This window comes from Chiloscyllium punctatum, chromosome 41, assembly GCF_047496795.1.
Source record: "Chiloscyllium punctatum isolate Juve2018m chromosome 41, sChiPun1.3, whole genome shotgun sequence".
Lineage (NCBI taxonomy): Eukaryota > Metazoa > Chordata > Chondrichthyes > Orectolobiformes > Hemiscylliidae > Chiloscyllium > Chiloscyllium punctatum.
The window spans coordinates 52395443-52420903 of record NC_092779.1 but is presented as its reverse complement, the minus strand read 5'-3'; the positions used below and the strand labels follow the sequence as shown (position 1 = coordinate 52420903).

The window sequence follows — 25461 nt, the reverse complement described above, 5'->3', positions numbered from 1 at the left end:
TGTTTCAGTACAATGTGGTTCTCGACTATTAATACGTGTTGATTGATGTCTTTAATGGATCAGCACTCAGCAATTTAAACAGCACGGAAAGAGTTAACGTCTCGTCCGAACCCCACAGGTTGAAAAGACGAGCAGAACGTCTTCAGGGCTTTTTGTTGAATGGGGTCTGATCGCGGCAAATGTGGTCTACAATATTATTCAGAGGCGCGTAAATCAAACAGGGAGGTGAGGAATGTTCCCGGTGAAGGAAGTAGATATTGACTCCGAAAATATCAGCAAGGTTGTCGGAGATTAAGAGGGATATTTGCTAAAACTGAAGTACATTTCGCCTGTGATAAGGCGTGTTCGTTTTAACACTAACACTTAATTATTAGCCTTAAAGGTTATGGCAGAGAATATCGGAGCGGGGGAGTAGTAAAATATGATTACTCTGCTATCACACAACAGTGATTAAAAAGAACTGGGAATGAAAGGCTGACATTTATATAAAACAGTCATCAGAATATCCCAATGCCTTTTAAAACCAAGAAAGTGCTTTTTAAATGGTACACACTGTTTCAGTATTGGAAATGTGATAACCGATTTGTGCACAGTAAGACTCCACAAATCAACAATGTGATGATTTGACAACTGAGTAGTTTTAAAACGGCCTTAGATTTATGCAGTGCTGTTCATAATCTCAGGATATCCCAATAAGTTTTACCGTGAAAAAAACATTTTTGAAGTGTTGTACGAAGTAGGGCCAGCTCACACAAACATCAGGACGATAATGGCCAGATAATCTAAAGAACGAAGACTCCCCAAGCCATTACATGACAAATTACCCTCTATTCTTCAAATGTATCCTCAGCGCCTTTGTTGTGGACAGCCTGAATTTAAGATTCGTCGAAAACATTAAACCTCTGTCAGTACAATACTCCTTTAGTTTTACACTGGGAAACCAGCCTAGATGAATTCTGCAATGGGGTTCTTTTTTATTCTTACATGGGAGACGGCCATCATTGGCAAGGTCATTTGCTTCCTCTCCCTACTTGCTTTTAAGCTGAATGGTTGACTAGGCCATCGCAGAGGACAGTTAAGAGTCAACCACCTTAATGTGAGTCTGCAGTCACATGTAAGCCAAGCTGAGCAAAGATTACAGATTTCACTCAAAGACCATTGGTGAATTAGGTTGGGTTAAGGGCCTGTGTCTGTACAGTATGACTCTATGACGCTATAATAGTTGCCTTGATATCTATTAAAGAAATGGCTCTATATACCAGATTTATTAATATAATTTAAATTCTATATAATTTGAATCCATGCCCTCAAACTATTGGACTCCTCGATTACTAGTACACATCAGTACAGCATCACCATCTCCCCAATATGCCAGTGATCATGACCGTTATTGTTGTAAAAAGTCATCTGCGTCACTAATGTCTTGTAGGGAAGGAAATTTGAAGGGCTTTTGCCCTAAACATCGATTTTCCTGCTCCTCGGATGCTGTCTGACCTGCTGTGCTTTTCCAGCACCACTCTGATCTAAACTCTGATTTCCAGTATCTGCAGTCCTCACTTTTGCCCAAGGAAATTACCTGCCCTGGCCTACATATGATTCCACACCCATAGAAATGAGATTGACCCTTAAATGCTCTCTGAAATGTCCCAGTGATCCACTCAGATGAAGGTGAATTATAAACCAATAGTCAGTGCTGGCATGTCCCATGAAAGAATAAGCAAGTATGGCACAAATGCCACTAGGGTCACAATCAAGAGCATAATCAAAAACTATTGAAAACCTCCATCAAAATTAGAAACACTGCTCTGATGATTATAGACTTGCAACATATATATAGAATTATGTATAAATGAAGAAATCACTTTAATAGGATCAACCTGGAAAGTTATTCTAAGTTAAATTCAAATACTTTGAGGAAAAGTGAAGGAGCACAGTCACACTGAGACTGTGTGTTGCATGCTCACAGTATTTGCACGGTTACAGAACGTGTTGGCAGCTCATTCAGAGCATACATGCAATACTTGCCTTTGTCAACAGGGACATTGAATACAAAAGCAAAGATATCATGATAAAACTTTCCAAATCACTGTTTAGGCCCCAGTCAGAGTTTTGCGGCCAATTAGGGACACCATACTTTAGCGTGAATATCAAAACTTAAGAGAGGATACAGTGGAGGTTTACATAGATGGTACCATGAGAAATGTTGGTTATCTGAAGACATTCAAGAAGTTGGGATCATTCTCCTCAGAACAGAGAAAGATAAGGGGATCCCTGACAGAAAATTTCTAAATCATGAGTGGTTCTTCAGAGCAGAGCATGAATAAGGATAAATTCTTTCCACTGGTAAATGGATTTGTAACCAAAGATCAGTGGCATAAGATCCAGACATAAATTTAGAAGGATGTTTTCCACACAAGAATTGTTAAGATCTAGAATGTACTATCTGTAAGCGTTTTGGAAGCAGATTCAATGGGGGTATTCAACTGGCAGTGTTAAAAATCACACAACACCAGGTTATAGTCCAACAGGTTTAATTGGAAGCACACTAGCTTTCAGAGCGACGCTCCTTCATCAGGTGTTTGTCGCTCTGAAAGCTAGTGTGCTTCCAATTAAACCTGTTGGACTATAACCTGGTGTTGTGTGATTTTTAACTTTGTATACCCCAGTCCAACACCGGCATCTCCAAATCATGACAACTGACAGTTGGTAGCGACTTTGAAGAGAACCAAATTTGCAAAGTTATGGGACCAAAGCCGTGGCTTTGGTCCCATAAAAAAATCCACATTATAGGCAGTCAACAAAAAGTTTTTAAACATTCCTTTCAATCAAAGAATGGTTGTTAATCCATATGAATGAAACCTTGAGATACAAAGTGAATCTTGCCTTCAGTCAACTGGCTCGTCCTCGTTCCCGCCCCCACTCTCCCCAGCTGTAACTAACCAAATTTTAGCAGGTGAAAGCATTGTGGACCACCCACATTTGTAACTGTATATCCAGAGTATATTTTTTTAAAACCAGAAACCTTATTTCGGTGTTTCTAACTGCAAGCAAGTAATGATCGAATCATACCAATTGTGTATTCATGGAGAAATATAAGTACGTGGAGTGTGTTGCCGTTCAAGGCTCAATAGTTCATGGGAGGACAAGCGCATTGCTGCTTTTGCAAATCAACCCGAGAAACGCCAGCAGAATTTGCCTCAGGCAGCATTTGATATCCACAAAGGATGGACGGACTCCTGGTAAATGCGATAAAGAAAGCAATTTGTGAGCTCAAAATGAACGAACAACCTCAGAATTGGCTCATTCTGGAGCCTTTTCTTGAAAGCTCAATCAGAGCCGCGCGCCTCTCCAGAGAATGCTGATCACTAACAGTGACTTATCCACAGTCAGAGCAATGACCTCCAACCGAAATGACAATTAACAGGCAAGAAATACACTCCCCGCCTCCAGCCCCCTCCCCCCGCCACCCCCACCATCCGCCGACCCCATCCGAACCAGAGAGACCGCGAACAAATTAATTCAACCCTTAAATTCACATCGCTTCCTGCAAAGGCAGAGCCATGCCAAGAAACCTAATGCTGCTCCAGCAAGCCAGAGTAATGAAACTGTAGCGTGGATTCAAGTTGCATGCATAAATGTAAATTCCGGAAAATTGAATGTTTTTCAAAAAAAAGACAAAACACAAATGTCAGAAGAAGAAAAATGAACGAGGGCTCGGGGCTAACTTTCAAAGAGAACGGTTCACAAACACTTGCTTTTTCCATTATTAAATGGCAGGATATTAAACAAATGTCAAGCAGTTATAAGCTCCAGTTATTGCCGCTAAGGTGGATCACTGAAGTGGAGGACATCGAGAGCTCGGGGCAGTTAGCAGATATATCCTGGCAAGGTGGGAGGGTAAATCAGAACCTGCTTGGTGAGATGGTATCCTTTGCTGGTAACAGTTTTTTAAAAAAATTCTGGTTATGAAGGATGCTTCTGGCGAAGTTAGTAAATTGGATTATCTCGAAATAACAATGTCACACTGCATCTGCGAGAATTTGTATTTTGGAGACATGCCTGTCCATGGTGCATTAGGAGGGGCAAATCTAAGAGATGCCAAACGAGTGGTTTGATACATCAACGTTGATTTCCTATTCAGGGAAACAAGTAACTCCTGGGTTTAAGAAGCACACAGAAGTTGTTTTTAGAGTTCTTTGAATTCAACCCTCAATCAATTTATATTGCCTCTTACAAATTACAGCCCGACAAAAGGATGGTGGGGAAGCAGGCGCTTGGCAGACAATGGCAACCTTTGCTTGCGGTTGCCGAGCGCCCTTGTGTTCAGCTGTTGCTGCTTGTGTGTGTGTGTGTGTGAGAGAGAGAGAGAGAGGAGCAACAAGAGGCTGAGCGGCAGCTGACACGCGAGACCTGTCAATCAAAGAGGCACGTGCGGTCCAAGCAGCGACAGGTGCGTAGCGCACGGGGCGGGGCCAGCAGGTGCGGTGCTGCACGTGCCAGCGCGCGCCGCTCGCCTCACCTGGGGACTCAGCCGGCGGCGCCCGCCAGCTCAGGTAAGCAAGCAGTGCCCATCTGCTCGGGGCTTATCTGCTGGAGTCAGAGGTGTTCATTTGTTTTAGATATTTACTCGCATTTTTTTTTAAACAGCCGCGTTCCAAACAATGCTGTGTCTCCAAGAGATGAGCTCCCACTCCAAGGTGCTACCAGAGTAAATGCAACGCGTTAGGCGTTTAGATCTTAAAAGTACTGAGTTCATAAGAAAGTGAGAGTACTTCTGTCCTCTCCCCCTCCACCCCAGCTCGTGCAATAATATTTAAAACTCTAATTTCTGAACCTTAGAGTTACAGGCTCTCAAAGTAGCATTTTGGCCATTAAATCAAAAATCACTAAGTTGGTGAATTTCCTAACCATCAGACAGAAACAATGTTATAGCTTTTTTAAAAAATGCTTTTCTCTCGGTCGTGTACTGATGTGTGCAATTTGCAGAGAAAACACGGTTTTTCCAACCTTTGTATTATTGGCGATCTTTGTCTTCTGCCTCAGTACATCTGTTGCAGAGACCCACACTTCTATGGTTTGTGGGCTTTCAGATTCTCTGCTATCACTCTGGCATCCCTTCCCCCAACTCTCATTCATCTTTAGTTCTGTGACCTCTTCCAAAAGCCCTCAACACTGTGTCCAATAAACCTCCAAGTTCTCAACACACTTGACAATTTTAATGTTGATGCACCTCCCAATTTCAATCTCCTCCCTACTGGATTTGTGTACATTTGTGTACACCTTCCAAGAATAGTGAACTTGACCTGATGAAGAGGTTTGTGCCTTCAAGCGACCCCTTGAGTCATGCCATCAGGAACTCCTTGATACCGGCTGGGCCATCATGGAGGCAAAAGTGGGTGAGGAAATAGGTAAAAGAGCAGTTCAAAAGATCCTCAAGAACTGAACACAAGAAGGAAGACTCTGTATCTCACAGACACCATAGTTTGAAATATCAGCAAAATCTGATCACCATCCAGTGAAAATAGTATTGACAATGACAGTGCATCAAGATCTGCATATTAAATTAAGTTTAAACAAAACGTGCGCAGGCATCTACCAAGGCCCATTTACCAAACTGTTTGGTAATGGAGAATTGGTGACAGGGATAGGGATGTGAACCACGGAGTTCCTTGTCAAGAACCTGTATACAGACAACAGATCTTGAAAGTCACTGATCTGTCTAGACTGCAAGCTCAGAATTCCATCTCTAAATTTCTCAGCTTCTCTCCACCTTTAAGATACTCAGCTTTTGGTCATTTATTCTCCTTCTTTTGATGTGACTTCTCTTTTTCTGTAGCATGATACAGCATGTTTTTTTTAGATTTCACTTTTAAAATGTTCAAATGTTCCTCCTGTTTCAGTTACCATCAATCATAATCAGTTATCTTGACTACATGGCAATTTTCCTGTTAGTTTGTGGCATTTTCATTGATAAGTACTAACAACGTAGGACACAGAACAATAAAACCATTATGTTTCTGTAACTTCTTCCACAATATACAACCCTAGTATTGAGAATGCCACTAATGATATTTAAACTTATTAGAAAAGTGTCTCACTACCTTCAAACCAAAGTCAAACAAATCTTAAGGATGCATTTCTAACATTTTTCTCATTATTTATGATTGCAAATGTTTTAAATAAATAGACAACTCTGAAATGGATAATTAAAATGGAAAAGTTACATTATTTCCAGTGAGTCAGTTCAAGGCATGGTCCATAGTTCAATATTAGATGACCATAACACCACAAGAATTTGGAATAGGAGTCAGCTGTTCAGCTTATTTTGAGTGTGTTCTGCTACTCAATAAGACTATGGCTGATCTGATAATCCTCAATTCCACTTTCCTGCCTTTCCCCCATAATCCTTGATTCACTTGTTAATCAAAAATCTGTCTTTCCTCATCTTATATCTACTTATTGACTCCGCCTCGATAGACCCACAGTGATAAAAAAATGTCATAGTTGGCCTAAAATGTGAGATACATAACTTCTCCTCCCCTCTATAATAACTGGGTGACCCATTACTCTGAGATTGTGCTCTTCTATTTGCAGTCTTCTACACCTAATTGAGTAAAAGCCAAAATTACTGAATGTCTTCTCATAAGACATTAATCCATACCTAATCAACCTCGTGAACCTTCTTTGGACTGCCTCCAATGCCAGTATATCTTTCCTTAGCTAAGGTGATCAAAACTATTTGCAGTCTTCCAGATGTAGTCAAGCTTTTGCCTTGCATGGTTTTAGCAAGCCCTACCTATTTATACTCTGTTTACTTTGAAATAAAGGCCAAAGGGTTGGATGTATTGGATGACTGGTCAAGATTGTTTTGCATATTGTTTGCCTTAAATAGATATGTCCCATGTTATGTGATTACATTCTATAAGTGTTGTATCCAGAAGTAACATAATCAATTTTCTATTTGGTGATTGATAGAAATCACATCCTGTGCCTGTAAGTTATGGCACATTCTACTGAATTACATAGCTTAGTGTGTAGATAATCTCAAATTGTTTTGGACAATCTTCTGCATTTTAGTCTCTGGCAAACATAATAAAGTATATGTAATCCCATTTATACATAGAACAATTTTTGATTCTGCATCTGTACTACTAAGCACAATACAAATGCATTACAGTGAGTCCTCAAGTAAAGATATAGTTATATTCCAGAAAAGTGCAACTTTAAGTGAAATTGCTTTAAGCAAATCACATAATCTTACTAAGCTGATGTAAAAGCTAAGTAAGGTCCACGAGTACTTCCCTGATGAGAAAATGAATACAGTAAAATAATATATGCTGTATGTTGAAATGCTTTTATCACTAACTTACACCTTGGAAAATCAAAAACCCCTGTAACATGTAAAATGAAATAAAATTTTAAAAGTATTTAAAACATACACTCTAATAGCTTGCTACTTACCACAAATCTGCTCTCGATCTTGCTTCCAGACTCTTGTGTTCACCACATATCCTGCTTTCTGATGCCCTGTCCTTTGTAGAGCCTTTCTGTCACTGAGCCATGATTCACAGTTTCTCCCAATCCCGAATTCATTCTCTTGAAACTGAGTCTCCAATTGACAGACTTTCCTGCACTGTAACCCAGTGAATCCACCTACTTGCTGCAATCCCTTCAACTAGTGGCCTCTACCAGTTCCTGACTCACCCTCTTTCTCTCATCGAACCTCCTAATCCTGGACTGACACATTCTCAGCTTTGTTCTCTTGAACCATTGCTGTGAGTGAGGGCTCTGGAAATGAATGGTGAGAAGCAAAACAGACATATTTGAAGCTCTCAATGAGTGTTTGGGAAAGTGAAACATCAAATGTGAGAATCAGGGAACAGGAGGTTCAATGAGAGGCAGGGTCAGCAAGACTGTGAATTAGGGAGCAACAAAGGCTGCAAGTTAAGGCCTCAGTAGCAAGAAGGAGGGTTTGGGAGTGGAAAATGTGACAAGCAGAATGTTTAGTAGCAAGAGAAAGGATCTTTGACCGGGGAAGACCATAAGTCATAGTCTTGGTAACAAGAAGATGGACGAATGATTGGGAGAGGCTGTGAGTTGGCAGATCAGCAGCAGGAGAAAGATACTTGACCAGGGATAGTCACAAGCCAATATTGGCAGCAAGAGGATAGGTTAATGAATGGGGGAGACCACAAGTTGAAACCAATCGTGTGGAGATGGGTTAGGAAGTGGGAGAGGCCACAAATTGGAAGGTCAAAAGCAAGAAAAAGGATGAGGGAGCAACCAAAATGGTGAAACTGTCAATGCTAAATGAGAATATAGGCCCCATTAACTGGTAAATGCTAAAGCAGAACAGTGTGAAACAGGGCAGTGAAAAGCAGAACTTGATCAAAAATTAAATTTTAATGTGAATAATTATATTAAGCTGTGGCTGTGGGAAATTGGCGTAAAGTGTCAGAGGAATCACAGATATATGTGGGCAGGGACTGAACCTTGGGAGAAAAGACTGAGTCAAGGTAGGCTACTTTTTGTATACTTTACCCCAAAATTGTATTTTGACTATTCATACTATTTTTGATTTAGCTGTGCAAGTTTTGATTTTGAACTAAGGGTATAATCACATATAGTCAAATTCACCAATATCAATTTGTTCTACATTTAGCCATCGCTATTAACTGTGTTCACACTTTCTTTGCTAGAAACTTCTGCTATGCATTGACAAGCAAAGCCTGAAGATGTTTCCATGTTCAATAGCACCAAAGTGATAACAGCCTTAATCACATCCTGCACCTCACCCCAGGAAAATATGAATATAGGCATTCTGAAATTAAGGCAGAAACTGTAAATGCTGAAAAAAATACAGGGAGTCAGTCAAATCTGCAAGTTTAGTTTTAATCCTTTATTAATCTAATAAAATAAGCTTGGCAATTTCGTTTATCATCACACTGTCAATTAATTGATCATTTAATACCATCAGCAGTTTCAGGTACTTTGCATTATTTCAGCTGTTAGGAGTGATGACATCTAATACAGTGCTAGTACTAGGGTCTATCATTGTTGAAGATAAGTAAGTTTTGAGTTTATATTCAGTGTCACTGATCATCAAATGAGTATAGATATACAATTTGCAACAATGGTTCTGCATGCTGATTGGAGAGCTGATGGAACCCCATGTTGCTTCTTTCTGGGAGGTCAAGGCAATTACAATGTAATCAAATCGTCACTTGAGCAGCCTTGCCAATATGGCTGGCAGCTCTCCAGTGCTGCCAACATCACTGGCAGTAATGCTGCTGGCTGTATTGAGCTCACTGGATCATCACTGAATCCTGAGGTAGATGTGGGTATGGGCAGGATAGGGGATTGCATGGTCACCAGCAAGGGCGGGTACGAGAAGTCAGAAGCCAGAGCAAGAATTGGCTTTCAGGGGGTCACTTCCCTTCCTTGTACTGGGTCCCTTAATTAACACAGTGCCTGTGGGTGAGGTCACCAACCCTCCTCCTAAACTCCCACGAGGTCGTGGGCAAAAGGATTTACTAGTTGGGCTTTCCATAAGTTCTCTGCCTGCTCCTGATTGAATACTGAATGGGAGGAATACCCTCCATCCTTCCTGCCTGAGTTCAGTGTACAGAGGTGGGAAGGTGGCAAAGTCCCCAACCCCACATCCTCCCATCCACTCAAACACACCCTTTGTCTCCAAATCTGTACATAATTGCAAATTTAATTTTATATATTTTTAGACAAATTCTGCATTCCGTTCAGATGATATCTCCTCTTAATGGTTTCTGATTCTCAAGTTTTCAGCTTCCCCTCCCTCCATGTTTCAGTCCTGTTAGAGGGTTGTTGTATATGTGGTGAATGAACAAATGGCAAGAAGATTTAATCAGATTTCTAGTGAAATATTATGTCCAAAATTTTCAGATGCAAATTCACTTACTGTCTGTACTTTTATTTTTATTTCAGATTTCTGGGCTTCACAGTTTTCTTCTTACTTGAAGCCATTCACTGGTGAGTTCAGGAACAAAAAAAGGCAAATATAATTTCTTATCCATTTAGCAAAATTGTATTTTTATAGAACTGGGCTATCGACCCCTGTTAGGACAATTAAATGTTAAGCGCTCCTGCAGTTATTCAGCTTTTTCATGGATCACTAACTCAGGCATTCAAAATAAGTTGACAAGCCAAATCCAAAAGTGCATACAAGTTCTGTCCATTTCACTGCAGTGGTTCCTTAACAGTGGAATAAAAACATTTGACAGTGAGCATAATTACAATGAGCTAATATGTTAATTATTTTTCATCTGGGAGACAGAAAGGGTGTTTATGTTTAAATTTCTGTTTTGCAGAGAGTGAAGGCGGGCTTGATGCAACTGAATAGGAACAAAACGTCTTATTGTGTTAGGGAAGTCAGGCTGGAATCACACTGAAAAGAACTCCTTGTCACGAAAAGTACTCCATCTGCAATCAGATGAATAGGCTGCATGCGTATGTGTCTCAGCCTCAGGTCTAATAGACTGGCAATCTGATTTTAACTTGTAATTTGTGTTTTCTTCTGTTGCCAGAACTGGCAGATGCAAGAGGGTGTCCGTTAATGTTCAAGTTCATTACTCCCTTCCAAAAGACGTCTGAGCTGATCATAATTGCAGAAAGAGTTTGATCTTGAACTCTTTATACCTGCATTACAGCTTGCCTTCATAGCTTGGTACAATTGTGGTTTTCTTTTTCAGCTTTTTTAAGACAGAAACTGCTGCTTCAAAGTGAAGTGTTGACCATCACTTGCTAAATCTACAATGTAGCAATAATGCTATATATTGTTATAAATAATCTATATAAAGTTTTTTTTGTGAATTGTCAGAACTTTTATTGACATTAAAACATTTTGAAATCAACTGCATAAAATGAGTAATTTAGGTATGCAGGTGTCTGAAGGATTGGTTTCCTATATTTAATACCATTCATAGCTAGCCCTCTTCACTTAATTGTTACCAGAATCATTATAACCAAAATCAATTTAACCTGTGTACCGAAGATCAAATGCTTTAAAATGTAGAAGTAATTTTTTTTACCATTGTGGAGGCAAAAGAAAATGTCAAGTGCTAGGAATCCAAAATAAAAATTGCACGTAGAAGAAGACAAAGGTAATCCAATCAGAATGCATGTTGAAGTTACATATTCAGTTAGCTTTTCTTTCAGATTTATTTTTATTCAAGACCATTTTTTATTTTTGATTGTATTGTTTTCCTGTATGCTGCGATTTTCTGTAATTAAGTTTCAGTTCCCTAGCTTTGATTATTAAAAAAAGTGTTTATACAATATTTTCATATTCACAAAAAAAACTTTTGAATTGTGGTAATTGTTTTGGTAAATCTGGCAGAAAGTCAGCATGCAGCCAGATCAGACAACTAGCACAAAAAAATCGTGGCCAAGGTACAGGAGACTTCTCTTCTTTGAATAATGCCATAGTGTCATTAACATCCATGTAAACAGGCAGACAGGGCCACAAGTTTTAATGTTTCATCCAAGTGTCAGAAGCTCTAACAATTCAGTATTTCCTCAGTACACCTCTCAATAAGGATCTTGTAAAATTGCAAAAATTGATAACTGCAAAGTGATAACTGAGAACTGACAATTTATACACATGTGTTAACGACAAAATAACAGGAAACAGTGACAGGGCTAGGTTTGACTGATGTAGTAGAAAAGGAACTGAGCTGTGAATGCAAAAATGTCAATTTACTCAGCCTAAAGATTGTGTAAGGAACTAAACCAACCTGGATGCAGAGATGATTGAGGGTCAGGGTTGCGTGGTATAATAGAAGTTGCATGAAATATAATAAAAATGGTCTTCCAAATCCATTTTGACTGATCTCAAAAAGATCAAAGGGAAGGTGGAGGAAGGGGATGTAGGCCCAGGCCTTGACATCCTCCCATCCACAACATTCCCACTTGCACAGCCACTGAAAAAGTTTGGTAATCTTTTGAGTACTTAGAAGGTGGTGGTGAGCCACTTCCTGGGACTGCTGAGGTATATGGGGTGTAAAAGTGAAGCAGCTTGTAACATTTCAAAGATGTGAAAAGTACTTCAATCCTCTAATCAGATGGAATTATTTTAACATATATTATAATGAAGCTACGCAATACAGAGAAGAACAGTCTAGTGTAAAATTATTTATTTGGAGAGTGGCTAATTGCAGTGGAGTGAGATCATAACTCTGCCAGGTAAATAAGATTAAAAGATTAACAAGCAGAATTGTAAAAGAACTATAGGTTCTCTTTAAAAAGGCTAAAATTCTGGTTCAGTTAAGGTTCATTCCCATGAAGGTGACAGATGAGCCAACTAAGAGAAAGTGAGGACTGCAGATGCTGGAGATCAGAGCTTAAAAATGTGTTGCTGGAAAAGTGCAGCAGGTCAGGCAGCATCAACCAAGAATTCTGTACATAACACAAAAGGTAGAGAATAAGATGAAGCAGAAAGAGAATGCATATGACAGATGCCAGTTTGGTAATTAAGGTGAGAACCAAGTTCATTACAAGAACAGAGGAAAAGTGCAAAAGTGAAACAGGAGAGGCTGATATGAGAAGAAAATTAGCAGCTGACATAAAAAAGGAATCTGAAGTTTTCTATAGGCATTTAAATAGTAAAAAAAAGTAGTAAGAAGAGGGACAAGAGTGATTAGGAACTATAAAGGGGATCTACACATGATGGCACTGGATGTAGCTAAGGTACTCAGTGAATTTATTGTATTTGTCTTTACCATTGAAAAACTACCTTGTTTGTACAACTGAAAGTCATACACAGAGACCTCCCACCTGCAAACTATGAAAGCTCTGACTCAACTAACATCCAAAAACCAAAGAAAAACAAGTTATTGTTACAATCTGAGTGAAAACACAAGCACAACATGAAATCTTAATGTCTTCCTGCAAATACTACTGAATCAAAGTGAACTGTGAATGTAAACTCTTAAATATAATAATTATCCAGAATTGTCTTCTTTGCAGTGCTTGTCAAGACAGTGGTGACTAATTATACAAATCAAAGAATGTTTGTATTTATAGTATTTTAAATGCTAAAATTATACCTTTAGATAAAGTACACGTATGATCTTGAATTCTATTTAATTGGCATATGCTCATTTTTGTGACCTGACAGTTCAATTGATATATTTATTAAAATGGAAACCAAGTTTTAGAACTTGCAGGATTGAAAACCCACAACCAAGAATCCAGAATTGATTTGATCTAATTGTACACAAACCCCATAAGGTCATTTACTGGCAGCAACTTTGTAAAATACCTGTGATTTGATTGAATACTTTAGATTTCCATACTCAAGTGTTGATACAAAACAATTAGAGATCAGATTTTTGGGAAATATTGCATGTCACTTAACCTACACTCCAAACTTACTCGAGCATTATCAGATCATGGAATAGTTTCAATTCAAAGTTTGTGACAAGATTTGTAGCTCGGGTGCTCGTTGTGGTTCTGTTCGCCGAGCTGAGAATTTGCGTTGCAGACATTTCGTCCCCTGTCCAGGTGACGTCCTCAGTGCTTGGGAGCCTCCAGTGAAGTGCTTCTGTGATGTTTCCTCCGGCATTTATAGTGGTTTGTCTCTGCCGCTTCTGGTTGTCAGTTTCAGCTGTCCGTTGCAGTGGTCAGTATATTGGGTCCAGTTTGATGTGCTTATTGATTGAATCTGTGGATAAGTGCCATGCCTCTAGGAATTCACTGGCTGTTCTCTGTTTGGCTTGTCCTATAATAGTAGTGTTGTCCCAGTCGAACTCATGTTGCTTGTCATCTGCGTGTGTGGCTACTAAGGATAGCTGGTTGTGTCGTTTCGTGGCTAGTTGGTGTTCATGGATGCGGATCATTAGCTGTCTTCCTGGTTGTCCTATGTAGTGTTTTGTGCGGTCCTTCCATGGGATTTTGTACACTACATTGGTTTTGCTCATGCTGGGTATCGGGTCCTTCGTCCTGGTGAGTTGTTGTCTGAGAGTGGCTAAAGAACTACAGCAGAAACTGAAACACCTGATCAGTGGATCCAGACACTCTATACAATCAACACAGGAATTCTTGGACATCATCAGAAATATACACATAGACAAGGAAGAAACTATGGTCTCATTCGATGTAACGGCACTGTTCACCTCTATTGACAAAACCCTAGCCAGAGAAACAATAGCCAACCTGCTGGACATACAGAACAGACAACAGGATGGTGAACCTACCCACAAAGACGCAATACTCAAACTACTGGACCTGTGCCTCACAACACACTTCACATTCAACAACCAAATATATGAACAAATCAACGGCACACCCATGGGCTCACCTATCTCTGGACTCATAGCAGAAGCGGTAATATAAAGATTAGAACAAACAGTCTTATCGCAAATTCAACCCAAACTCTGAGTCAGATATATGGCTGACACCTTTGTAATCATTAAAAACACAGAAATAGAGAACACACCGGATCATCAACGCCACACTCACAGGAATCCGATTCACTAGAGAGGAAGAAAAGGACAACCAACTCCCATTCCTAGACATGATGGTACAGAGAACACCAAACTGAGAATTCACCACAAAGGTATACAGGAAAGCCACACACACAGACCAAGATCTGAACTACGAAAGCAACCACCCCAACACACACAAAAGAAGTTGCATCAAGACACTGTTCAAAAGGGCTACAACACACTGCAGTACACCAGAACTGCAAAAAGAGGAAGAAGAATATATTCGCCAAAAACGGATACCCGCGCAATTTCATCAACAGATGCCTAAGGGAAAGACAACGGAACGAGGACATGCCACACCCCAAAGGACTAGCCACACTACCATACATCAAGAGCATTTCCAAACTGACAGCCAGACTACTGCGACTACTAGGACTCATGACAGCACACAAACCAACAGCCACTCTCAGACAACAACTCACCAGAACGAAGGACCCGATACCCAGCATGAGCAAAACCAATGTAGTGTACAAAATCCCATGGAAGGACTGCACAAAACGCTACATAGGACAAACAGGAAGACAGCTAACGATCCACATCCACGAACACCAACTAGCCACGAAACGACACAACCAGCTATCCTTAGTAGCCACACACGCAGATGACAAGCAACATGAGTTCAACTGGGACAACACTAATATTATAGGACAAGCCAAACAGAGAACAGCCAGGGAATTCCTAGAGGCATGGCACTTATCCACAGATTCAATCAATAAGTACATCAACCTGGACCCAATATAACAGCCACTGTAGCGGACAGCTACAACTGACAACCGGAAGCGGCAGAGACAAAACCACTATAAATGCCGGAGGAAAGATCACAGAAGCGCTTCACAGGAGCCTCCCAAGCACTGAGGATGTCACCTAGACAGGGGACGAAATGTCTGCAACACAAATTCCCAGCTCGGCGAACATAACCATAGTTTCAATTTGGAATCAATTTAAGAATTGTTTAAAAATCTTCATCATATTTCTAGATTGCATCAGCTCATTTTCATCAAGTACAACAAAGTATTTTGTCATATGTTTTATGCACCATATAATAACATATAGTTGCAAAAATACAAGTACTTATATAGCACCCTAGACGGCAGCAGAAAGGAAAGTTTGGGCCTTAAAACAATGAGGTGATCCTATTAAAACATATAAGATCCTCAGGCAAATAATAAAGGGATGTTTCCCCTTGTGTCAGAGACTAGAACTAGGGATTGCAGTTTTAAAACAGAATAGTTTCTCATTATAGATAGAGAGAAGATTTTTTTCTCAGAGAGTCGTTTTGTGGTTGGATTTTAATTTCGCAAAGATCCGTGAAAGAAGATTCATTGAATGCCTTTAAAGCTGAGTTGTTTAGGTTCTTAGTTGAAAAGGGAGTCAGGGTACAGACATGTAGAGGCCTTAAACAATTCAACCATAATCTAATGGAATGGCAGAGCAAGCATGGGGAGATCAAATAGACTCTTCTTGCTCTCAATGTATATGTTTTTAATGTGCACAAAAAAAAACACAACATCGACACAAACAGCCAATATGAGTTGTATTGATACACGTCATCTGCAGGCATGGATTCCAGCACTATATACCCATTTTATCACACCATATTTCAGCATAAAATAGGATTATAAAAAAGACAACTGCTGCCAAGCCTGTAATACAATACAGCCATTGTACGAAAACATTATCGCATATTGATGCATAAATCAACCCAAATAAACAGGCAATCAAAACTATAAATGCTAAGTCTTCGTATGTAATAACCTTTGAATGAATTTGGTCGTAGAGTCCTACACCATGGAGACAGGCCCTTTGGCCCAAACTGGTCCATGCCAAACAAAATTTACGTTTACCCTAACACCTTTTTCCTGCACCTGACCCCTATCCTTCTAATCCTTTCTTATCCATGTATTTGTCCAAATGCCTTTTAAATGTTGTTAATGTATCTGCCTCAACCACTTCCACTGGCAGCTCATTCCATGTGTGTACCACCCTCTGATTAAAAATAAGTTGCCCCTCAGATTCCCTTTTATTTTTTTCCCTCTAACTTTAAACTGATGCCCTCCAGTCTTCGATTCTCCAAACCTGGGAAAAAGATTGAGTGCATTCACTCTATCCATGCCTCTCATGATCTTTTATACCTCTATAAGGTCCCCCTCAGTCCCCGACGCTCTAAAGAAAAAACGTTTTAGCTTGTCCAACCTCTCCCTATAACTAAGACCAATGAGTCCAGGCAACATCCTTGCAAATTTCTTCTGCACTCTTTCCAGTTTAATAACATCCTTCCTATAGCATGATGACCAAAACTGAACACAATACTCCAAGTGCAGCCTCACCAACATCCTGTATAACTGACATAACTTCCCAACTTCTATACTCAATGCCATGACTGAGGAAGGCCAGTGTGCCAAAAGCCTTCTTCACTACCCTTTGTACCTGTAACTCCACTTTCAAAGAACTGTGAACCTGAACTCGAAGACTCCTCTGTTCCACTACACTCCTTAAGTCCCTACCATTCACCATGAAACTCCTACCTAGAATTGACTTTCGAAAATGCAAGACCTCACACTTATCTATATTAAACTCCATTTGCCATTTCTCAGCCCACTTCCCCAGCTGATCAAGGTCCTGCTGCAATTTCTGATAACTTTCCTCACTGTCCACGAGACCATTTATTTTAATGTCATCTGCAAACTTAGTAATCATGTCTTGCGCATTCTCATCCAAATCATTGATATAGATTACAAACAGTAATGGGCCCAGCACTGACCCCTGAGGCACTTCACTAGTCACAGGCCTCCAGTCCGACAAGCATTCTTCCACTATTACCCTCCGCTTCCTACCATTAAACCAATTGTGTATTCAATTTGTCAGCTCCCTTTGGATTCCATGCGATCTAACCTTCCAGAGCAGCTTACCATGTGGAACTTATCAAAGGCCTTACTGAAATTCATATAGACTCTGTCTACCACCTTGCCCTCATTAACCTTCCTGGTCACTTCATCAAAGAATGCTAACAAATTTGTGAGGCATGATCTCCCACTCACAAAGCCATGCTGACTACTCCGAATCAAACCCTGTTTACCCGAATGCATGTGTATCTTACCTCTCAGAATCTTCTCAAGTAACTTACCGACCACAGATGTTAGGCTTACTGGTCTATAGTTCCTAGGTTTTTTTTTGCATCCCTTCTTGAATAATGGCACAACATTCGTTATCCTCCACTCTTCTTGGATCTTGCCTCAGAACAAAGATACTGATCACTATTCATCACTTGTTCTAAATAACAATTTTTCAACGAAGAAATAATTAATAAAATTTGAGTAACATTAACAACATTTAATATATGCCAACTTTTCAATGTTTTATGATGTCTACTGTAATATTGATTTGGCCTGAAAACTTACTTGAATTTGTAAAACTGTCTTGCTAAAATGTTGTGCTCAAATGATCCTTCCCTTCCTCACTTTTCTTCAGCTCAGATACTAGCAGTTGGCTTTGAATGAAAGAACATAACAATTTGCAAACAAGTGGTATATTATAATCCAACCATCATTGTAGGTTATAGCACCTTTGTCATAAACAGAGGATCCTAAGTTCAAATCACAGTGGTGCATCTCTCACTGTCCTTTGAAGAATGGATTGAAAGGGGCTCCTGTGACACAGTGATAGCATTGCTAACTCAAAGTATTACCTGCCCCGGAGATATGTCTGAATGGATTAACTTAAAGTTATTTTTAATAATATATCTGTTAGTATTTATATAGCAGGAATCTTTTGTTCAAGTATACAAGTTATACAAATCAGATGCATATGATGGAATTTAAGGCCCTCCACTGTGGTGAGTTTAGTGTTGAAGGTTTTAATTAGGTGGGAGAATGACCAGTGTGGTTCCCATGTTTTTCGTGCCTCTATTGAGAATATTTGTGCATGGCAATTAATAGCACTTAAGGGCTACAACCCGTAGCTGGTGATATTAACCCAGTAGTGGGCAAGAGGGCTATTATGTGGACAGCATGACAAGAAAACCCATGCAATGTTGCTTGTGGTCTTCTGGGTGGGGAGAGTGAGTGTGCCTTTATTCAAAAGCACTCAGTGCATAATCAAGGGACCCTGTCTGAGGAGGTTGGTGCACCTACTGATAATCTCCCCAAATCCCTCTCCTGCAAATATCCTTCTGTTATCACTCATCTACTGCTTGGGATTCAGAAACAATACTTGGTCTTGGGTCGCTGCAATATTCGCAACAGCCACTGTTCCCCAGTAGCAATGTTGAACAATAAAACTGGGGGCTTCTGGTTTGCTAGCAGCACTCAGGGTTTGGGACTTCCACTCCGGAGTCTTGGATCCTGGGGAAAGGCTGGCAGTGTCTTGCCTGATTTGCACTTAATATGGTAAGCTTTCCTTAAAGGAGAAATGTAGGGGCCTTGCTGGCTCTCCAGCCTATGGTGTGATCCTGGCCACCTCCATTAAATATGGCCCATGTACTGCTTGATCACTTTGAGCTTTTCACAGTGTTTTCTATTTCATTGGAAGAGGAATAGGCTATTTAGTTAGATTATGTTTAATCTGTACCTTAACTTGATCAATACTCCTTTCTCCTTTGGATCTTAATACTTATCCATATTGTTACACTTTATTAGTTGTTAAACTGGCATTTACTCATAGAACTGTCAATGAATTCTGCAATTCTTTTGTGTTATTCTCAAAACAAATCCACAAAAATACAATCTACTTGGAAGGTTGAGAGTTCAAAGCAATGAAATTCCATGTCGAAAGGAGGTTGTGTTCTCCCATTTTTCAGCCAGAAACCTTGGACTTCTTAGTTACAGGAGACATCACATATCCAATGCGGCTCAAATATAATTGTTCAGTAGCTTCAAATCTATGGAGAAAAATGATGACCTGAAATTCTGTGTCCCCTTATTATCCACCAGCGTAAATCCACAGAAATGCAAAAACGTCTTGAAAACAAAAGTGCCTTTCAGACACTGAGGATCTGTTGAAGTTCTTTGCAACCAATTAGATATGATTTTGAACTATAACCACTGTTGTAATACAGGAAATATGACAAACCATTTCTGGATTATCTGCTTTATTAATGTTGTTTTAAATACATATATTGGCTACGACAATGGAAGAACTACCCTGCACTTCTTTTAAAAGATGCCATTGCATCTTTTATGTCTACCTGAGAGGACAGACAGGACCTTGATATGATTGATGCGGTGCTCAAGTAGGTGTTAATCACAGAACCAGCTGTCTCAGGGGCAGGAGTGCCACCAACTTGTAACACCGCTTTCCCATTAGCATTTTTACTGAGGTCACTGCTGAGCTGCTGCTGGAGTGACAACAGACTGGTCAGCTATGAGTTTACTTTGATACAACGAATAACTTTGAGATGCTTCTGTTTGTTGAAATGATGATGATAAACTAAATAAGATACATTTTGCCATTAGGGTAGCATGTCTTGCAGCCCACACAATTTTCAATCAATGATTTTGATGGAATGATATGTGTGTTGTATAATAGGACAGAAAAGTCACATCAATATATTGCCACTCTGGGAATGAAGACACAAATTTACTCACAATGAATTCTGAGCCCAAATGGACAGAGATTGAGCCACACAAAAAGTGAACTGTCTGTGATAAATATCTAGGAAACTATGACCAAGGGTAATTAATCCCTTGGTTGTAGGGTGTAGAGTTGATGCTGAGAAACTTCAATGAGTCTTGTTGGGGACAGAGTGACAACTTTTTTTTTAGAATTATACCTTGTTCTTTTGCATGAAATCTCTATTATATCTTGACAAAACTATTGACAAGTATTTGGTGGCATGGTGGCTCAGTGGTTAGTACTGCTGCCTCACAGCGCCAGGGACCCAGGTTTGATTCCAGCCTTGGGCGACTGTCTGTGTGGAGTTTGCACATTCTCCCCATGTCTGTGTGGGTTTGCTCCCACAATCCAAAAGATGTGTTGGTCATTCTAAATTGCCCATAGTGTTAGTCAGAGGGAAATGGGTCTGGGTGGGTTACTCTTCAGAGGGTCAGTGTGGACTTGTTGGGCTGAAGGACCTGTTTCCACACTGTAGTGAATCTAATCTAATCAGTTACATTATTACATTTGAAATAAGTAGACCACTATTCCACACAATAACTTTCAGGTAAGTATTTATTGATCAACTTGCCTTATCAGTGCTAGTTATACATCATAATTCATTTTCAATTTATGTGGGACCTATTGAGTTACTAAATATACCAAACACAGTAATTGTGGAGCTGCTTAAAATTCTCTTCCAAGAGAAAATACTTAAAAATATTGGAGATTTTATTAAATTTCAATATTTAGTATTACAACATGTTCTGATGTCAGGTTAAAAAACTTCATACTCCATAAAAATAGTGGAGGTCTGCATGTAAGGAATATATTCAAGTTTTTAACCATCTCCTAAAATATAGTTCTACTGAAAGGTCTTGTGATTGGCATTTAGGAAGACCACAACTCCCCATTAAAAAGTAAATCTTGGCTGCTAACTTTCTTTATTCTTCACATTTATTTATTCATTAAATTTTATATACAGGCGAATATACCTCTCATAATATTCTACTCTTATTCAGTTCTCTATTTAAAGGCAGGTCTGACCCAAATAGCCAGGACTTCCTCCATAGATATGGCAAGGATGGAAGAACTCAAACTCACCCCAGCTAGAACAAAGATTGAACTGTACAATGTTGGCAAAAACCTGATCTGTATAGACCAAAGTGCCAACTAAATTAAGAATCTCTGTCCCCTCAGAAATGATTGAGTTGTTGTGGCAACATACGCTTTCTCATGCATCCTGCAGCTACAAATAATGATGATAGAAGTTTCAATTTTGTTTCCATCACATGACTAACAAGAACACTCTCCCATACTTACTGCCAGCCATTTACAGGTAATACTACACCTATTTGGCTGGTTTTTTTTAGATTAGATTACTTAGTATGGAAACAGGCCCTTCGGCCCAACAAGTCCACACTGACCCGCCGAAGCGTAACCCACCCATTCCCGTACATTTACCCCTTTACCTAACACTACGGGAAATTTAGCATGGCCAATTTACCTGACCTGCACATCTTTGGACTGTGGGAGGAAACCGGAGCACCCGGAGGAAACCCACGCAGACACGGGGAGAATATGCAAACTCCACACAGTCAGTCGCCTGAGTCGGGAATTGAACCCAGGTCTCTGGTGCTGTGAGGCAGCAGTGCTAACCACTGTGCCACCGTGCCACCCTGTGTTAATGCTTGGTCATCAAGTTATGGAATCGGCACTACCAATACTCCACAAGGCCTCCATCTCTCATATTTTAACATGACATATTCATTTCTTGCCAAGGTGTTTTGAAAATTCCTTAATCAGGAAATTATATTTCTTCAGCTGGAATGATTAGGCATTTTTACTTCTCACTAACAAGGTATAAGTACTGTATTTCCAACATGTTCAGTTAAACACTTAATCATTTTACAGATCTAATAAGGCTCCTAAAATGAATTGACAATAACAAATTGTTCTTTTTATATGCAAGAAAAAAACACTACTACAATTTAAGGAAAATTTATTGCAATATGTACTTTGTTTGATATCTATGACCATTCTATGAAGTAGAATATGGATCAATATTCTCGTAAATTGGAAAGAAAAAATGCTTGGAGAAGGATTATCCATAATAATATGCATAAAGTAATGATGAATCTAGATAATCAACCATGGATTAAATATTTGTTAATTTCCTTTGAAGTCAGAGAATATTAACACTCAGATGAGCATGGCTAGAAAGCACACATCAATTGTCAATGTGTATTTTACAATTCAAAACAAGGTACTAGCTAACAATCAAATTAAACATAATGTAAAAAATGAACTGAGTTAGCATTGCAATGAAACCTTGGAATTCAGAGGGCATGTTCGAAATTGTGTGGGCTTCACCTGCACACTTGTATTAAATAGCACCCTTACTCGTCAGCCTTATTGTCAATAGTTATTGTCAGAAATAAGAGGACAATGGTTAGCACAATTATTTGTCCTAGATAATTTTATTTATTGAAGCTAATTAATAAATAAATGATTAATAATTTGTTTATAAATAATTATAAATAATTTATTTATTGAAGCTAATTTGTTAAAGAGGCATCATTGTCTTTTCATCTCAAAAATACTTCATCAGTTAACAAATAAATTAGCTTTCATTGTAGTAGGATTAACATAACATCTTTCATTTACATAGGACATTTAACCTAATAAATAAGCCACTTCACAGGAGAGTTATCAAATAAAAATTAACAGGACATGAAAGGAGAATTTAGAAAATGTAAGTAAAAGTTTGACCAAAGAGGTAAATATAAAGAAACATCTTAAAGGAGGACAGGCAGAGACATATAGGGGAAGGAATTGTATATCGTACAGCCTAGGAGGCTGCAATCACAGCTGCCAGTTGTGGACTGAAAAAAATGACAGGGCCTGAATTGAAGAAGCCAAGATTTCAGAGGATTGTAGGGCGAAAGGAGCTTACAGAGGTAGAGAGTGGTAAAACCATGGAGGGATTGTAAATCAAGGATAAAAATCTTAAAGTCAAGACTGCCAGATCTGAAGCTAATGTAGGTCAGCAAACATGAAAGTGTGTTGAGGGGTAGGGGGTGAATTGCAAATTAGGCAACAGGCAGCAGAGTTTTCAATGAGTTGACATTTACAAAGGATACAAGGTGGAAGGCTGAACAACTGTGGCAGTTATCTTGTCACTTATTTCAGCATTATTTAATGAGATAGCATTGCCGATTGATTAATCTTTGTTATGTTTGCCTCAGTGGAGGCTCTCTTGTTTCTCATTTGGAAATATTTGCATTCAGTCCACATGCTGCAATTTAAGGAGATCATCTTGAATTAATATTTCAGTGCTACAATTAAGGGAGTGTTGTGTTATTCAACATGAAATCTTTAATGTGAGACTCCTTCCCCTTGTTGAAAAAAATGTGGCATTTATCAAATAAAAACGGTAAATTCTTGAGTATTCACCTCATAGCCATGACAACCAAAGACATTATCCGATTATTGATCCCAATTACTATTTGTGGGATAGTATTGTGTTTTTCCAAATAAAGTAAGTTACTATACTTTAATAATAATTGAAGGATTGTGAGATGCTTCCAGATGTCATGAAGAGTTGAAAGACATAAAATAAAATTTTATGTCCCTTAATTATAAATAATTACAAGTTATTTTCTAGTACAGTATTGCTAAACATTATATGGACCTGCTCCATTATAAATTGATGGGATAACCTTTAAAGTCAAAAAACAATGTAACTTATACAAAAATAGTAAAACTAACGAGAAAACTGGATTTGTATTTACAATACAATGAAATCCTCATTCAAACTAAGATCCTTAACAAAAAAGGAGACACTCACATTTAGGTTGTACATTATCACATTGCTCAGAAACAGAAACCTCTCAAAGCACTTTATGTGAATGGACTTATATATGCAAACACTGCACTCAATTTATATACAGCAAGATCCCACAAATAGCAATTAAATGAATGACCAGTAAATCAGAAATTGGTAATAATAATTGAGGAAGAGATACTAGCCAAGATTCATGGAATCATTTGCTGCACAGGAAAGGTCATTTGGCCATCATGTCAGCTTCTCAAAGAGTAATCCAGGTCAGTCCCACTCCTCTGCTTGATCCCTATAGCCTTTCAAATCAATTTTCTTCAAGTGCCCATTTAATTTTTTTTGTGGGCACAAGTTTCCAGGTCAGCACAGCTCACATATTTTTTCTTCAAATTCTGTTTGCATCTCACGTTTAAAATCTTAAGTTTGTGCCCCCTATCCTTGTACAATCAGCTCATGAAAAGAGCTTTTCATGTACACTCCATGAAATATTTCCTCAATCTCCTTGACTCGAAGGAGAACAATCTCAGTTTTTTAACACAATCTTGTAAGAAAAATACCGTCCTTGGATCCTTTCTAATAAATCTCCCCTGGATCCTGTCAAGAACTTCCACATAGAGTCATAGAGATGTACAACATGGAAACAGACCCTTCGGTCCAACCCGTCCATGCCAACCACATCTTTTCTAAAGTGTTGTGACCAGAACTGGCTCGCAGAAGCGCAACCCACCCAGACCCATTCCCCTACATTTACCCCTTCACCTAACACTATGGGCAATTTAGCGTGGCCAGTTCACCTAACCTGCACATTTTTTGGATTGTGGGTGGAAACCGGAGCACCCAGAGGAAACCCATGCAGATACGGGGAGAATGTGCAAACTCCATACAGAGAGTTGCCTGAGGTGGGAATTGAACCAGGTCTCTGGCGCTGTGAGGCAGCAGTGCTAACCACTGTGGCACCATGCTGCCCATGGTCTCACAGTGTGGCATGGAACTTTCCAAAGAGGTCACTGTCATGCCTCAATAAGGAGCTCTGAAGTATATGTCTTTTCCAAATGCACAGTAAAGAACCAAAGTGTCTATACTCCTTTGCAAGTAGACCTCTGCCAGTATGTCACTGTGAGATCCCCACCTCCCTCCCACATCATAGCTCACATCCTTGCAGATTTAATTGCCTGTGTGAGGATATGGCAGCTGTGATGCATTGTCTTCTTGTATTTGCTGCAGTTTGTTTTTGCCAAACGGTAACAAGTGATTTAGCTTTAAAACACCTTATTACGGTAAAGTGTGTTGAGCTTACAAAACAAGGAGATAAGCAGTAAGCACAATGCTATGTCCATGATTGAGGTCATGATTTGTTCCCTGCATTCTACGACAATCACTGACGTCCAGATGAAGTGAGAACTGGGCAGATGGGTAACATTGCTTAATCATTGAAGGAAGATTGACTTATTGCAGGGCCTCAAAATGAATGTTGCAAACTCTGCACCAATTGGAAGAAAAATAAGTAACTTA

General features: G+C 39.3%; 1 long non-coding RNA gene across 4 annotated transcripts in view; it reads left to right on the top strand.

The window, feature by feature from the left end:
- Positions 1-25461, top strand: part of LOC140465070 (uncharacterized) — a 109592-nt gene that overhangs the window by 6031 nt on the left and 78100 nt on the right. For all 4 annotated transcript variants that reach the window (XR_011955063.1, XR_011955064.1, XR_011955062.1 and 1 more), the window contains exon 2: positions 9961-10005. This is a non-coding gene — a long non-coding RNA (uncharacterized lncRNA). The remainder of the gene's footprint in view (positions 1-9960; positions 10006-25461) is intronic.